We start from the raw sequence: 17,020 nt of genomic DNA on the forward strand, positions 1-17,020 counted from the left end.
GGAATAGTACTGGAAAGGATAGAATTGAAATTCACAAGGATTTGCCTGGAATGGGGTGTTTCACTTATTAGGAAAGACTGGATGAGCTGGGTCTGTTTTCTTTGAAGCTGAACATTCTGAGGAGAATCCTGATTGAGAAAGATCAATTTATGAAGGGTATAGACAGGAAGATGCTAGAAAACCTTGCCCCATAACGGAGCTGTCAAGACCTCATGGCATGGGCTTAGGAGAAGGGGATCTGAGGAAGTGTATTTTTTTCCATCCCAGATTGTGGATGGAAACTGGAGCACACGGCCTAAGTGGATGGTGGAGACAGGTCCTCTCACAACATTTAAAAACTATTCAGACCAGCACATGAAATGCCAATGTATAGAAGGTATGGACCCAGAGCGGGTAAAAGAGATACATACAGATTGGCAATTAATGTTCAGCATGCAGTCAGTGAGCTGAAAGATCTGCTTCTATGTTGTATGGCTTATGACTCTACAAAGGAGGGACGGTTCATCCATGATCCAATAGGGTAATGGTAAATAAAAATAACCACCAGGATTATGTGAATGACGCTGTGCTGAGTAAAGTTAAGAATCCTTGCAAACGAATGAAAAATATTTAGTAAAAATGAATGTATTTCTCTTCCAAATAAAGCAGAACTTCTTACTGAGTTCAAAAGGTCCAATATTTAATTATTTGCTGCTCTCGGGTTGTGTCAGTTGTCAGCTGGAAAGGAATGGACGCAAATACCCTCTTCCCAGCTGTCAGCCCAGCAATCTCTTATAACTCTTGTTATGCTCCTGTGAAGCACCTTCTGATGTCTCTAACAATCTATTTAAATGCAAATTGTTTTGTTATTGCAATCAGCATTTCAGGCTCTTCCTAGTAACGTGTGCACAGAAATCAAATTTGTAATTCACAATTGGTTTTGAAACATTTGCTTGAAAACATCGAATTTTGAACACTTTAAAATCATACAAGTCTATTCATATTTTTTTGAGAAAAGCAACAGGAGCACATTTACATTTAGATTTGCATGACAGCATTCCTGATATTTTGCTGTTCCTATAAACAATGTGTGGAGGAAGAAAATAGTTCCTCTTGTGAATAGCACTAGTTATATGCTCCAACTTAAATATTGCATATCTTGTCAGCAGGATTTTATTCTTGCACATTCACTTGTAGTTCTCATTTACTCATTTTATCCTTGTGTGTCTATTTGAGACAATTTGATTTTTCACAGCTCCATGGTAAGTGCTGAACACATCACGCATCAAATCAATAGAGGTCATGTACAGAGAATCTTAAGGCATATTCAACAGAATATGTCAGGCTTGAGAAAAATGCAGCCTGAAAAATGAGGAGTGTGATTACATGCAGCCTGCTGCATATGGAGACTGTCAATTTATAGATAACCATTATTGTCAATGGTGGCGTTACAGCCATTAAGTAAATTTACACAAGTGTGTTACCACACTTACCCCAAAGTGATTCAGTAAGCTCGCGTAAATGCCATACAAAAAGAAGTAAAGAAAAGAATTAACTCACTGGGATCAAAGGAACCTACAAAAGGAGGACTCAGAATAATGGAGCTGAGAAAGATTGAAGAATGACTGTAATTAATCATTTTTACGGCTAATATTTGCAGTGCACTCAGTCAACCCTCCAACTTTCTGTAGAGGGAGGCACCTTGCAATCAGGAATGCATAAATCATAACACCGTACTGCCGCCGAACAAACATGACATACAATATTCGTTCATTTGATGAATAATTATTTTCGCCTTATAGAAATAAGTGCACTGAATAAAGAACATGGAACTCAGCTGGGTGGAGAAATCAGCAAAGCTTTTCAGCTCTTTCATGAAGGTCATTGGCTGGGGAAGTGGGCACAGCATGGGTGGCGTGCAAGCTGGAGGCTTGTATAATTATAACCACTTATCTTCTCTGTACAAACATGTTGCAACAGGAGTAACCAGTGATTGAATAGCAAAACAAATGCCATAAATTTCCTCTGTAATTTTTCCACTCTGCCCAGTAACATTAACAAAAACATTTTGTATTTATATCTTTCCTTTTACATAGTAGAAAGCTGCACAGAAGCATAATCATAAAAAAAGCGAAAAGAGGAAATATTACAACAGGTGACTAAAAGCATTGACAAAGAAGGAGAGTTTGACATTGCTTAAAAGGATATACTGTAGCTTAGACGAGGTGAAGAAAGAGTGGAATTCTGGAATTAATGGCATGAGCAGTTGAAGGCTTTGATATTAGTAATAGGGCAAAGGGAACGTGAAAATGAAGTCAGGATTTGAGAAGCACAGCCATCTCCGTCAGTAGATATTCGGTGCTAACTGTTTATGTGCAAAATTATGCTTCTGCCAAACTTCCCTCACAGTTATGGAGTCAGAACAGGAAATCCCTTGAGGCATGAGTGTTTCCATTCAAATGAAATCCCTTTTTATTCCACATAGTCTCACATTTATTGTTACCTCTTAGAATGGCAAAGAAATATGCATACTTACTTCATTAATTAACTGGCACATAGTCCCTCTTGGTGGTAAAAGAAAATCAGATGTCAATGGCAAATCAGTAGTACTGGCTACAAAATGTTATGCATTACTTTGCATGCAGTAGTACATATGGTGAGCATATTCTGGCAGGAAGAGTTGGAGCATTCTGTCAATGATATTCCTAAAATTGTGTGAAGTTTTTAGATATAACTTACAGAAGTCCTCTCCATTGTTTTATAATAATAATAATAATTATTATAATTATTATTATTATTAACATACAGCATGGAGTAGCATTGAATCCTGGCCTAGTCACGGGACAATTTACAATGACCAATTAACCCACCAACCGGTATGTCTTTGGACGGTGGGAGGAAACTGGAGCACCTGCATTCTTCACAAAGTTTTGCTTTAAATAGAGTTGGATGTTTTGCACACCATGGTAGAAGTGCTTATAATTTTGAAAAAAAAAGAAACAAAGTAGATGGATATCAACTGTTTCCAGTAATAAGAGAAAAAAAACAAAGTCTCGGACTGAACTATATAATGGCTAAATCATGGGAAAAGGCCACTTGGTCTGTCAGGAACATACCTGTGCAAGGACAAGCTAGCTAGTCTCACTTATCCATCCTCAGCCCAAAGTCCTGCAATTCTTTCTTTACAGTCTTTTCAAGCTCCCTAATGAATGCTACAAATTAATCTGTCTCCAGTACTGCCACCAGCATTTTATTCCAGATCTTTCTATTCAATATGGAAAGAAAATGGATAATGTGATGACTAATGATGATGACTTTAGTGATGACTAAATAATATTTTTCTCCTGTCTTTTGGCTCTTTGGCCAATCATCGTCATTCTATGAATTCTTCTTCTAATAAGGTTTTTCCAAGGAGAACAGTCCTGGTTTCTTGATTCCATTTATCCATGAAATGATGTCAGTCAATTTCCTCAGCATCTTTTCTAACCCCTTTACAACTTGCCTAAATTGGACATAGTTCTCCTGTTGTGGCTAGCCCAGTTTTTTATAAATAGTTTATAAAAAGAAAAGAGAAGTGGAAAGAAAATTAAAACAGCTGGTAACACATTTAAAATTGAGAATTTTGAGGTTGTACAAATAACATTGAAAAGTATTGGCTGAAAAAGAAGTTATATTAGCATTCAACATTAAATTCTTTGGCAGATGAATGCAAAGATTTTGAAGGATATTGTGAATGAAGAGATAAATATGACTATGATTATTTGCTTTCATCGGTGATAAATGGCAAAAGGGGTTGATTAAGCTGATCGCTTTGTTTCCTTGTTCTAGTATCTATATTTCTTTGTCCACATGTATCTTGAGTTAATTCACTTCGTCAATTATTGTATTCTTGATAGATAACTTACCAGCTCCTAAGTATTAGGGCAGAAATTATAACTGCAAATGTTACTGTGTGAGCACTTCCTCTGTTACTCCAAATTGCTCTCTCAACAGAGGTATCAACCAGCATTATCACTCATCAAAACAGTCCGTGTTAAAAAGAGCAATCAGAGAGTGATTTAGTGGTTACTTTAAGTATCTGTATGATAATATTGGCAACGATAATTTCTACATCTTAATGTAATTTTTAGGTAGCTGTGAAATAAGATTTTGTGTTAATAAAGTAGGCAGCTTCATACTGAAATACGTTAACAGAATACTTTAACGTTTATAGGCCATAATTTTATTTTATTTTTTAACTAATGGTATTAAAAACTGTGCTCCAAATCATGAAATAACTTTAGATGTGTCAAATAAAGTGTATCTATTTTACTGTAGCCGCTTTGTAAAGGTATAGGTCATGCTACATCCCACACTAACCACTTCATAGGAATGAATCCAGTTTTATGAATAAACCCAATTTATGGGTACTGAACCAAGGCTATTACATCCCTGCTTTTTCATTAGATTCAAGAAAGACCTTTAATGGTACAAGTACTTTAAGAGTGTGTTACATTCACAATGCATTGTGCAGAATAACTATTGATTAACTAGCTTGGTGGGTGGTATATCCAGCCCTGGTCTCAGGAAGAAGTGTGGTTGTGCTTATGTATGTCAGAAGTCCATGTAAATTTAGTATTAGAATATACAAATAGCAAAGCAGACCACCCACAAATGTGCACTGAATGATTAAAGTGCCTCTTGTAAACTCTGGTAGAATGAACTGATCTATATTAGTACCTCTTCACTACTGAAACTACACAAGATTCTATTTTTAAATTGCATGATAATAAATTTTACTATTTATCTTATAACAGTTTTCTTTCCTTTCAATTGGTAATTAAACAGTAATATTGCTAGATGTAAATCAAAATATAGATGAAAATTCAGTATAACGTACTATCATACTTGTTTATTAATCTCTAATTCACTTTACGTGATTATTTTATTTATTCTCCTTGTATCGATTGGTAAGATGTCACTTATGATACAGAATGGACTGAGAGCCCAACACAGATTCAAGCCATTAATCCACACCAGCAACTGGTATAGCGCTGAGGAAATGCTAAATTGTTGGAGGGAACAGGGTGACCTTCCATTTTTTTATGTAAGTATTTCACATGGGAGTTCGCTGAAAAGCAATTAAATTTGGCAGGCAATTTAGCCACCTAGTAAAAGAAAAAAAAATGGGCATATGTTTTAGCCACTGGTGGGCAGAGGCATTTTTTGCCCCCATCTGTTCCCATCCTACATAATGGTTCATATTCACAGCAGAGTTTTACAATAATCAATGAAGAGTGGTCTGGACTGTAAATGGAAATAAATATTTGCAAATAATTTCTTTTCTGATAATGATGTTTAAAGTTGGTGAGGTGTCAATAGGCACTTGTGTTGCACCATGGCAGAGCTCCCAGTGCTGATGGTGAGTAACCTGTACCCTGTAGGTTAGGCAGAAATAAAGTTTCTACCAGCAATACCTGCCAGACGCTTTCTTTATGGTCCTATCTATCTGTGGCACCACTTTCAATGAATTATGGGCTTGTATTCCCAGATCCCTTTGTTCTACCACACTCCTCAGTGCCCTACCATTCACTGTGTAAGACATACCCTAGTAGGTCCTAGCAAATTGCAACACCACTCACTTCAGTTTGAGCTGAGAGGAGAATGGGTCTTGTGGCCTTTATCCTGCCATTTTGGAACCGATACTCCCACAACCCCTTCAGCACCCTCCATCCCCATTGCTCTGGCTACAGTATCATAGTGTGATCATTCTGCTGTTGACCAGGACTGGGTTCCTGTTAATTAAACAGAAGCTGCCCAGAAGCCTGAGCAGGATCTGCTGGAAACACACAGCAGGTCAGGCAGCATCCGTAGAAAGAGAAACAGATAATGTTTCATGTCAAAGACCATTTTATTAGAAGTATTTTCTGGTTACACTTTGGAATTATGTTAGTTGAGACTGTCTCAAGCAAAGGGAGACAGATGATTATGCTACTCCTCGCCTTTTGCCTTGGGGTCATCCTAAAATTGCTCATTTACTGTATCTGCCCAGATGTGACTCCAGAACTCTAGATTCAGTCAAGTGATTTATGCTAACTCCCTCCTCAGTTCAAGGGCAATTTGGTGGTGGTGGTGGGTGTGGAGAGGGGGGGAGGGGAAGGATTATAAATGCTGATATTGGCTGCAATGTCTATGTCCTATAAGTGAATAAATTCACAAAAGAAGGTTTCTCCGGTTTAGCTGAAATATTGCCAAATGCCCTGTCTAACTTCATTCTCCCCATCACTCCCCATTCCAATTTATACCTCACCCAGTCTAATTCAACAATCCCCATCATTCGGCATAACACTTAATATGTTGCAATATGATACAACTATCCCTATTAATTACTGTTTCGTATAATACAATATATCTTCCCACTATCCCTCTTTCTCTCCACACAGATTAATGCTTCACACAATCTAATCTTCTTCCCCTGTTCACTCAATTAACCTTTTAATTTCCATTCCAGTGTTATCCCATTATTCCTTCATTCACTCCATTACTACACTTTCAACAATAGAATTTCAGTGACCATCATCAGTCCACTGCCTTCCTCTTCATCGGCTTTCCCCACTGCTAATTATTCACCCTACTATTGGCGAACCTTTCATGATTCTCTTACAAAGATAAACATGTCTTTCTGTACAGTAGCATCCCATGATCTCCTTCCATGTAAATAATATTCTGTTTTTCTAATTCAAGTACTAACCACGTGTTTCTCTGCATGATATTCTCAGCCATATTTTTGCCCATTCACTATACAGTACTTGTCAACATCCCTTTGAAGGCCCTTTGTGTCCTCCTCACTATTTTCTTTCCCATCTGCTTTTGCATTGTCAGCAAATTTGGCAAACTCTCACCGTTGTCAGACAATCTTGTGAAATGTGATCAATGCATCCACCTGAAATAAACATAAGCTGTTTCAATATCCATATCAGGGTCAGGCAGCAACTAGATGGATTTCTGCAATAAGACAGAAATTTAGGATACTGTGTCTGAGTAACTTGAGACATAACATATGGTATTTGTTATGTGCTTGAGGGGGGGTGATTTTTGGTAACACAGGTGAAAGAGTTCTGTTGATTAAATTAATTAAACCAAATAAAAAAATAAATAAATCACTTCCCCAATTGGTATCAGGGACCGTTCCAATGACTTAGACAGATCTTGGTCTTTCTCTTCTAGCAATTACTCTTGTAAGAACCCAACTTCAAATATTAAGTTGAATGGCAGTATACTTTTAAGAAACTTTGAAAGAAGGAGAAGGTTGGATAGGATTTGGGGAAATGATAGAGCTAATGAGGACTTCTGTTGAGGAAATAAAGGAATCACATGACTAGATGCTACGTTGAAAAGATTCCACAGAATACTTAAGTGCAAGACTTTATCTGGAGGAATACAACTTGAAAACTTAGGAAAATGGAGAACACTGGAAAACCTGAGAAGTTAGCAAAGATGTATGATTGTTCTTCTCTGATTTTATGCATGAAGGGTACAAGAACTGCATGCACTTTGTTAATGAGGTTGGACCAATAAGATGGAGAAATAATGTTGGAAGAGAGCAGAAAAGAAATTTGTTTTTGATTGTTTGGAATGAAGAAATGCGAAGTATCAGTCACAGACTGTACTACCACTGAATATTCCATTAAAGTCAACAGGAAATGAGTACAGCCAAATAAATTTCTTCTCTGATTAGTCTCAGAGGAGAAGTACTGGAAGTTGTTACTATTATCCAGGATGATTCGCACTTGTAACCATTTTAAATATAAACAGGACACATTACAAAGCCTAGTCCGAAATGGTACTCAAAAGCTGGCTTCTCTCTTACTATGTGCAGTTGGACGATAGAGCAAATTTGAGGCCTAAGGAGTTTTAGAACTAATTATGTTGGAGATGGATCAGCCTAGGTCTGAAGAGGGAGATGCAATAGACAATCAGATCAAAAGAAGTATAAAACTACTGATCAAAAAATCTACAGTGAGAAAGACAGAGATCAAGAAATTAGGAAACTAATGTTTTGGAAACAAGAAATATAATGTATCAATTTGGGATAAGCAAGTATTTGGGAAAATAGAAACATTTTGTTTGGTGTAAATCCTGCTAATAACAATAGGTTCTTCTTAAAGCAATTCTAGTTGACTAGATGAAGGGAAGTCAATAATTTTCTTTGCTTTTCCCCACCTTGAGTAATATTTGATAGTTGTGAATTATCTGATAAAGGGTCTCATCCCAAAAATGTCAACTGTTTAATTTTTTTAAAATTTTAAAACCAATAACATTCTCGGAACCTTCCACGGAGCTCTTACAATAACGCAGACTCCTTCATCAACTTCATTCAAACTCACGGCGGCACTCAGCACCGGGAACCCACGCTGCCGCAACCTCGGCCTTTCATCCCGGCACAAGGCAGCCGCGGCCCGTTTAATTTTTTCCATAGATGCAGCCTGGCCTTCTGAGATCCTCCAGCATTTTGTGTGTGTTGGTTGGATTTCCAGCATCTGCTGAATTTCTCTTGTTAGTGAACTATCTTTTGCTTTTGGTATGGACAACTACTTAGCACACAGATAGGCACGAAGCCTATAGCTTAAATAGTGACAAATCATTGTAAGTAAAGACAGATTTGTGCTCTTGAGAATGTACTTGGCTGGAAAGTATTTGCATTACAGTATGTCACAATGACTTTGCCATCATTTCTGCAGCTAAGGGGAATTCAGTGAACATAACAAGCAGGTAATTTAATACCATGAACTGGTTCAGGGCAGCACCTAAGTAAATCACAGAAAGAGATCAAATTTAATCTGTATCATACCCTTCTGAAAAAATATATTATGCAATTTGTAGTATAAATGCTGCTTTTGTGTTGAATTTCAGAAGTGTTATTTCCAGTAAAATCCTTTTTATTAAGAACATGTTTAGAAATTTCCACCAACAAATGAATACTTCCTGTCACATTTGTACTCAGCTACAATACTTTCATAAATCTATGTGCATTAATTGTCACAGCATCAACATTTCAGTTAGTGTTACGTCAACACTAGCAATAGTCTATTTATTTTAAGTTGGTTTGCATGGGCACTCAGCCTATGAATATGGAAATGCATTTTAATTTTATCTCTCCAGGAATATTCTAAAATATCGCAATTGCAGCATCCAAAGTTTGCATGAAATGTAAAACTGCAAACACGAAGAAATCTGCAGATGCTGGAATTTCAAGCGACACACATAAAAGTTGCTGGTGAACGCAGCAGGCCAGGCAGCATCTCTAGGAAGAGGTGCAGTCGACGTTTCGGGCCGAAAGCCTCCGTCAGGAATTTTGCAAGAATTTTGCCTCCTCTATCCTCTTCATTGGAAGTTTCTCACGAATGAGAATGGCTTGCTTCTATTTATTTTCTGTGGGTTCTGAGGTGGTTGATGAGGCCTGTGCAGAATGCTGAACTTTACTTCTGGTGAGATGGAAGGTGCTCATGTGTGAATTGTCCTGGAGGATCTTTGCTCCTTCTGCCAATTTTATTTGGCCTCTGAGTGCTTTCATCAAAGATATCTAAGGTAGTCTGAGTCTTTGGAGTTGCTGCTGGACACCCATGCCACCATCATACCACCATCAGGGATACTGACTCATCTGCTGAGTATTTCCAGTATTTTCTGTTTTCATTATACATGTATTTTTAATTGGTCACATTTATAACTGTACATAAAATTATTTCATAAATATTTAGTAAATTGTATCATTTCATGTATGGAAATTAATATTGTATAATTTATTATATATATACACATATACAGAAGGCTTGTAATAATTTATTACTGTTTTAAATCTGGAATGCCTATCATGCAAGTGTAACATTGAAAACTGTACCAAGTAGCCACACTTTCAAAACATCGTTGCAGTAGTTTCTGCAGGAAGAAACTTCCCTGTCTTCAAAAAGGGATCTTTGGTTCAATGTTCAAAACTCAAAGCCAATTTATTATCAAAATACATATATGTTACTATTTCTTGCAGGTTACAGGTGAACCCAAGGGGTCCAATATTCTTGCAGGCAGGTTTACTAGAACTGTTCAGGAGAGTTTAAACTAACTTGGCAGGGGGCTGGGAACCAGAGCGATAGGACTGAGGATGGAGCAGTTGGTATACAACCAGATGCAATGTGCAGTGAGACCGTGAGGAAGGACAAACAGATGATAGGGCAAAATTGCAGTCAGCAGGATGACAGGGGGACAAAATCAAAAAGGGTTATGAATACAGGACTGAAGGTGTTATATTTGAATGCATGCAGTATATGGAATGATGTAGATGATCTTGTAGCACAGTTAGAGATTGGTAGGTGTGATGTGGGCATCACTCAGTCATGGTTCAAAGAAGATCATAGCTGAGAGCTCAACATCGAAGGATTCACATTGTATCAAAAGGTCAGGCAGGTAGGCAGAGAGGGTGGGGTGGCCCTGTTGGTTAAAAATGAAATCAAATCCTCAGGAAGAAGTAACGTAGGATCAGAAGATGTAGAATCCCAGTGAGTAGAGCTATGAAACTGCAAGGGTAAAAGGCCCCTAATGGGTGTTATATACATTCCTCTGAACAATGCCCAGGATGTGGGCTGCAAATTGCACGGGAAGATAGAAAAGACATGTGAAGAGGGTAATGCTACAATAAACATGGGGGATTTCAATATGGAGGTAGATGGGGAAAATCAGGTTGGTGCCAGATCCCAAGAGAGGGAATTTGTAGAATGCCTATGAGATGTCTTTTAGAGGAGCTTGTGGTTCAGCTCACAGGGAAAATGGTACTTCTGGATTGAGTGTTATGTAATGACACAGATTTGATTAGAGAGCTTAAGGTCAAGGAGCCTTAGGAGACAGTGATCATAATATGATGGAATTCATCCTGCAGTTTGAGAAGGAGAGGCTAAAATTGGATGTATCAGTATTACAGTGGAGTAAAGGGAATTACAGAGGCATGACAGAGGAGCTGGCCAAAGTTAACTGGAAGGAGGCACTGGCAGAGATGACAGCAGAACAGCAATGGCCGGTGTTTCTGGGAAAAATTTGGAAGGTGCAGGCGAGCTACATCCCAAAGATGAAGAAGCATTCTAAAGGGAGGATGAGGCAACCATGGCTGACTGGGAAGATCAAAGGCAGCATAAAATCTCAACACTATAGCAAAAATTAGTGGGAAGTTAGAGGATTTGGAAGCTTTTAAAAACTAACAGAAGACAACTAAAAAATGCCATATGGAGAGAAAATATGAAATATGAAGGTAAACATATGAAGCCAGCCAATAATATAAAAGAGGCAAAAAGCGCTTCTTCAGATATATGAAGAATAAAAGAAAGACAAGAATTGATATCAGACTGCAGGAAAATAAGACTGGAGAGGTGGTAATGGAGGACACAGAAATGGTGGTTGAACTGAATACGTATATTGCATCAGTCTTTACTGTAGAAGACATTAGCAGAATCCCAGAAATGCGGAAGTAGTAAATGTCATTGCTATTACTAAGGAGAAGGTTCCTGAGAAGCTGAACAGTTTGAAGATACATAAATCACCTGGACCAGATAGACCATACACCAGGGTGAAGGAGGTGGCTAAAGAGATTGTGGAGGCGTTAGTAATGATCTATGAAGAATCATCAGATTCTGGAATGGTTCCCGATGACAGGAAAATTATAGATTTCACTCCACTCCTTAAGATGGGAGGGAGCAGAAGAAAGGAAATTATAGGCCATTTAGCCTGACTTCAGTGATTGGAAAGATATTGGAGTCTACTTTTACACTCTGGGAAAGGTTTCACTGCTAATGTAATGGTCTTTCTGTAGAAGCAGTGTTTGAGTTTGCTTAGAGATAACAGGTGCCTTGGAACGTGAGCCGTCCAATGACAGGAGTGTGTTTTTGTGCCATGTGCATGACACCAGGGTGTTTGGGTCTTCTGTTTGGCGGGAGATAGAGAGAGAAGATGCCGGAGAGGAGAAGTTGTAGGAGTGGACAGAGTAGGTCGGGGGGTCAACGAAGCCTGGGGAAATCAATAGAGGATCAGTGAAGGAGATATTCTTTAGAACAGAACAGCACAGGAGAAGGCCATTCGGCCCACAATGTTGTACCAAACCGGCTAAATAGCAAATGAAAAGCATCCAAACACTAATCACTCCTACCTACATAACGTCCATATCCTTCCACCTTCTTCACATCCATGTGTCTATCCAAATATCTGTATTTGGCTCTACCACTATGCCAGACAGTGCATTCCCAACATCCACAACTCCCTGAGTAAAAAACTTATATCCCCCTTGAACCTACCCCCTCTCAGCTTCAATGCATGTCCTCTGGTATTAGACATTTCAATCCTGGGAAACAGATACTCCCTGCCTACCTCAGCTATGCCTCTTATAACAATCTTGTAAACCTCTAGCAGATCTCCCCTCAGCCCCTACCGCTCTAGAGAAAACAACCCAAGTTTATCCAACCTCTCATGATAGCACATGCCCTCCGAACCAGGCAGCACCCTGGTAAACTCTTCTGCACCCTCTCCAAAGCCTCAACATCCTTCCTATGGTGGGGCGACCAGAACTGTAAGCAATATTCCAGATGTGGCCTAACCAGAGTTTTATAAAGTTGCAACATAACCTCTTGACTTCTGAACACAATGCCTCAACTAATAGAAGCAAGCATTCCATAAGCCTTCTTAAGCACTTTATCGACCTGTGTAGCCACTTTCAAGGAACTATGAACTTGGATTTCTCTGCTCAGCAACACTGTAAAGGATTTTGTCCTTAACAGGGTACTGTCTCCTTGTTTTCGCCCTATCAAGGTGGAACACCTCACATTTACCTGGGTTAAACTGCATCTGCTATTTCTCTGCCCAAAATCTACAACTGATCTATATCACACTGTATTCTTTGCTAGTCTTCCACAGTATCCACAACTCCACCAATCCTGTTACCATCCACAAACTCACTAACCCACCTATCTACATTTTCAACCAGGTCATTTATATATGTTACAAACAGCAGAGGTCCCAGCACAGATCTTTGTGGAATTCCATTAATCACAGACCTCCAGCTTGAATATATCCCTTCAACTATTACCCTCTGCCTTCTATACACGAGCTAGTTCTGAATTCAAACAGCCAATTTACCACAGACGCTATGCATCTTAATCTTCTGGATTAGCCTCCCATGAGGGACTTTGTAAAATGCTTTACTAAGATCCATGCAGACAACATCCACTGCCCTACCCTCATCAATCTCTCTCATCATCTTATCAAAAACTTAAATCAAGTTGTTAAGACATTACCTACCCTGCACAAAGCCATGCTGGCTCTCCCTAATTAGGCCTTGGTTTCTAAATGCTCATATATCCTATCCCTATGAATTTTCCCTACAACTGATGTGAGACTGGTCTTTAGTTCCCAGATTTTCCATTGTTCCTTTATAAATAGAGGTACAACATTAGCCACTCCCCAGTCCTCTGGGACTTCTGTGGCTAGAGAGGACACGAAGATACTGGTCAAGGGCCCAGCAATAGAAACACAAAAACATCAAAAAATCTACAGCACATTACAGGCCCTTCGGCCCACAATGTTGTGCCGACCATGAAACCTACTCTAGAATTGTCTAGAATTTCCCTACCGCATAGCCCTCTATTTTTCTAGGCTCCATGTACCTACCTAAGAGTCTCTTAAAAGATCCTATTGTATCCACCCCTACCACCTTTGCTGGCATTGCATTCCACGCACCCACCACTCTCTGTGTGAAAAACTTACCTCTGACATCCCCTTGTACTTACTTCCAATCACCATAAAACCATGGCTCCTTGGTTGGCTATTTCAGCCCTGGGAAAAAGCCTCTGGGTGTCCACACAAACAATGCCTCTCATCATCTTATACACCTCTATCAGGTCACTCTCGTCCTCCGTCGCTCCAATCTCTTCTCTTATTCCTCCAATAAATTGGGGTAAATCCCATCAGGCCGTGAGGACATATCCACCTTAATATTCATTAGGAGACCTAATGCTTCCTCCTCCTTGACCTCTAAATGCTCAGCACTGATCTCCTGGTCCTCCATATCCTTTTCCTTGGTAAATACTGAAACAAAGCACCTCACTTACATTCTCTGTATTCATGAGTTGTCCTTGAGTTGTTCCACTCTCTCCGTAATTATCCTCTTGCTTTTGATGTATGTAATGAATGGCTTGGGATTCACCTTGATCCTACTTGCCAAGGAGGGGTGTATGGGGTGTCAGGGAGGGGTAGCACCTCTGGTGGGTGAACATGTCGTGTCCTTTTCAGGGTGGTTAGTCCACCTTTGGTCCCCACCTGGCACTTAGCTCTCACCTGTCGGTCCCCGTAGCTGTTGGAATGCGACAGTGGCCACACCCCGGGTAATGGCTTCGACAAGCCGGCTAAACCAGGTGAGGGTAGCCGATGTGTCTCAAACACTCGGTGAGATAGGGGGTTGTCTGTCCCAGCATGTGAAGACAGACTCCGGCAGATTGAGTGGACGAGACCAATGGAAGGTCCAACGGTCAAGAAGGCGGTCTCTGCAAGCGCCGTGGAACATGTAGAGCAGGACAAGACACAGAAGACGTCCTGGTCATCCACTGCACCTAGTCCCATCTCCAGCCGTCTAGACTCTGTCTTGCCACTGGATCCAGATGGGAATTGGGAAGAGAGAGTGAGGCTGACACTGTGCAACTCTCCCTCACTTAAATCCAAATCACGCGCTAGTCTCAACATCATCATAATAGTGTTGAGGTCCTCATCAACGTCAACGATGGACGAACACACACTTGCCAAGGATGTTTCATGGCCCCTCCTGGCATTTCTAATTCCCTTCTTTCATTCTTTTTAGGCTTCTTTATATTTTTCATGTGTTTCCTTTGATCCTAACTTCAGAAGCTTTACTTACTTTTCCTTTTTCTTCTTGACTGAATTCATCTCCTCTCTGGACATACAAGGTTCTCTTATCTTTCCATCCCCATCCTTCCTTCTAACAGGAACATACTTTTCTCATACTCCGTGCAAACACCCTCTACATGTTTGATGTGGACCTGCCAGAACAATAGGTGTTCTTAGTTCTCTTCTTAGTTCCTGCCTAATGCTCTCATATTTTGCCTCACTCCAATTTAAAACTCTCCCTCAATGACCATACCTATCCTTATCTATAGCTATCCTGAATGTTAAGGAGTTGTGGTCACTATTTTTAACTGCTCACCCACTGAAGGGACAGTCACTTGGTCAAGCTCGTTACTGAACACCAGGTCCAGTACGGCCCCTCCTCTTGTTGGACCGTCCACATATTGATTCAAGAAACCTGCCTGGATACACTTAACAAATTCTGCCCCATCAAAACCTTCTGCGCTAAGAAGGTCCCAACTTTTATTAGGGAAATGAAATCTCCCATGAGAGCAAGCCTATTATTTTCACACATTTCCTTAATCTGATTATATTTCTGCCTCTCAATGTCCCAGTGGCTATTGGAGGGTATGTAGTACAATCCCATCAATGTGATTGCCCCTTTCCTATTCCTGAGATCTACCCAAATGAATTCAGTGTCTGACCCCTGCCCTTGGGTGCAGCTGCGATATTGTCCCTGATTAGTAGTGCAACTACCCCCACTCCTGCACTTCTTTTATCTCCTCCTCTATCTTTCTGAAAATTTCAAAAACCTGTTAAGTTAATCACCCATTTCTGCCCCTCTATCAACCATGTTTCAGTAATGGTACATCGTAGTTCCATGTACTAATCCATGCTCTAAGTTAATCACCGTTACCCATTATAGTCCTAGTATTAAAATACACACATCAAACTATCTGACCCATCATACCTGTTATTTCAATTTTGCCTTTCAATACTTTCCCTGACATCTACCTTCCGATCCATAGGGAGAGTTTAAACTAACTTAGTAGGGGGCTGGTAACCAGACCTGACCTGGTGCTCTGGTTACCAGCCCCCTACAAAACCAGTTCAAACTCTCCCAATGAGCATTAGCAAACCTCCTGGCCAGGATAGTGGTTCCCCTCCAGTTCAGGTGCTACCCATCCCTCTTGTACAGGTCACCCCAGAAAAAGCTCCAATGACCCAAGAACTTGAAAGCCTGAAAGCACCATCTCCTCTGCCACTCATTCATCCGTGCTATCACCCCATTCCTACCAGCACTAGACCGTGGCAATGGGAGTAATCCAGAGATTACTACCTTGGAACTCCTTCTCTTCAGCCTCTTTCCTAACTCTATATACTCACTGCGTAGGCTCTCTTCCCCTACTGGCATTGATGCCAACATGCACCACAACCTTTGGCAGTTCCCCTTCCCCCTCGAGAATATCCTGCAGCTGCTCTGATACATAAAGGACTCGAACACCTAGGAGACAACACACCATCCTACTATCTCTTTTTCGGCCACAGAATCTCATTTCAGTCCCCCTAACTATCGAGTGTTCTACAACAATCACGCTGCCTGACTTTACCCTTCCCTATTGCGCCTCACAGCCAGCCACCGCACCACCAGCCCAATTGCTGTGGTTGTGCCTTGATGGGTCATTCCCCCCAGCAGTATCCAAAGAAGTAAATTTGTTCCTGAGGAGAATAACCACAAGGGAACCTAGCCCTGACTTCCTAATTCCCTTACCACTCCTTGTGGTCACCCAGCTACTGCCTAAAGCATATTCCCTGGGTGTGACCACCTCTTCAAAAGTTTGATCTGTAATATCTTCAGCCTCCCGAATGATCCTGAGTACATCCAACTCCAGCTCCAACTCCTTGAGTCGGTCTGTTAGGCGTTGAAGTTGGGTTTACTTCCCGCAGATGTAGACGTTGGGGAACAGTCAGGTATCCTGAACCCCCACCACTGCCAGAAGGAGCATTCCACCCTGCCTATTAAAACGAAAGGTTTACCTCTACCTAACTGTGCTTCCGCCTGTTCACGTTGAAGCCTGATAAGCCAATGCCTTTCCATTCTTTCACTGGCACACTCCAACAATGGCCGCTCTGTTTGTGCCTATCTTCCTTTTATTTGCATGATGTTTCGGAATAT

The sequence above is a fragment of the Mobula birostris genome, chromosome 17, assembly GCF_030028105.1.
Source record: "Mobula birostris isolate sMobBir1 chromosome 17, sMobBir1.hap1, whole genome shotgun sequence".
In the NCBI taxonomy this organism is placed as follows: domain Eukaryota; kingdom Metazoa; phylum Chordata; class Chondrichthyes; order Myliobatiformes; family Myliobatidae; genus Mobula; species Mobula birostris.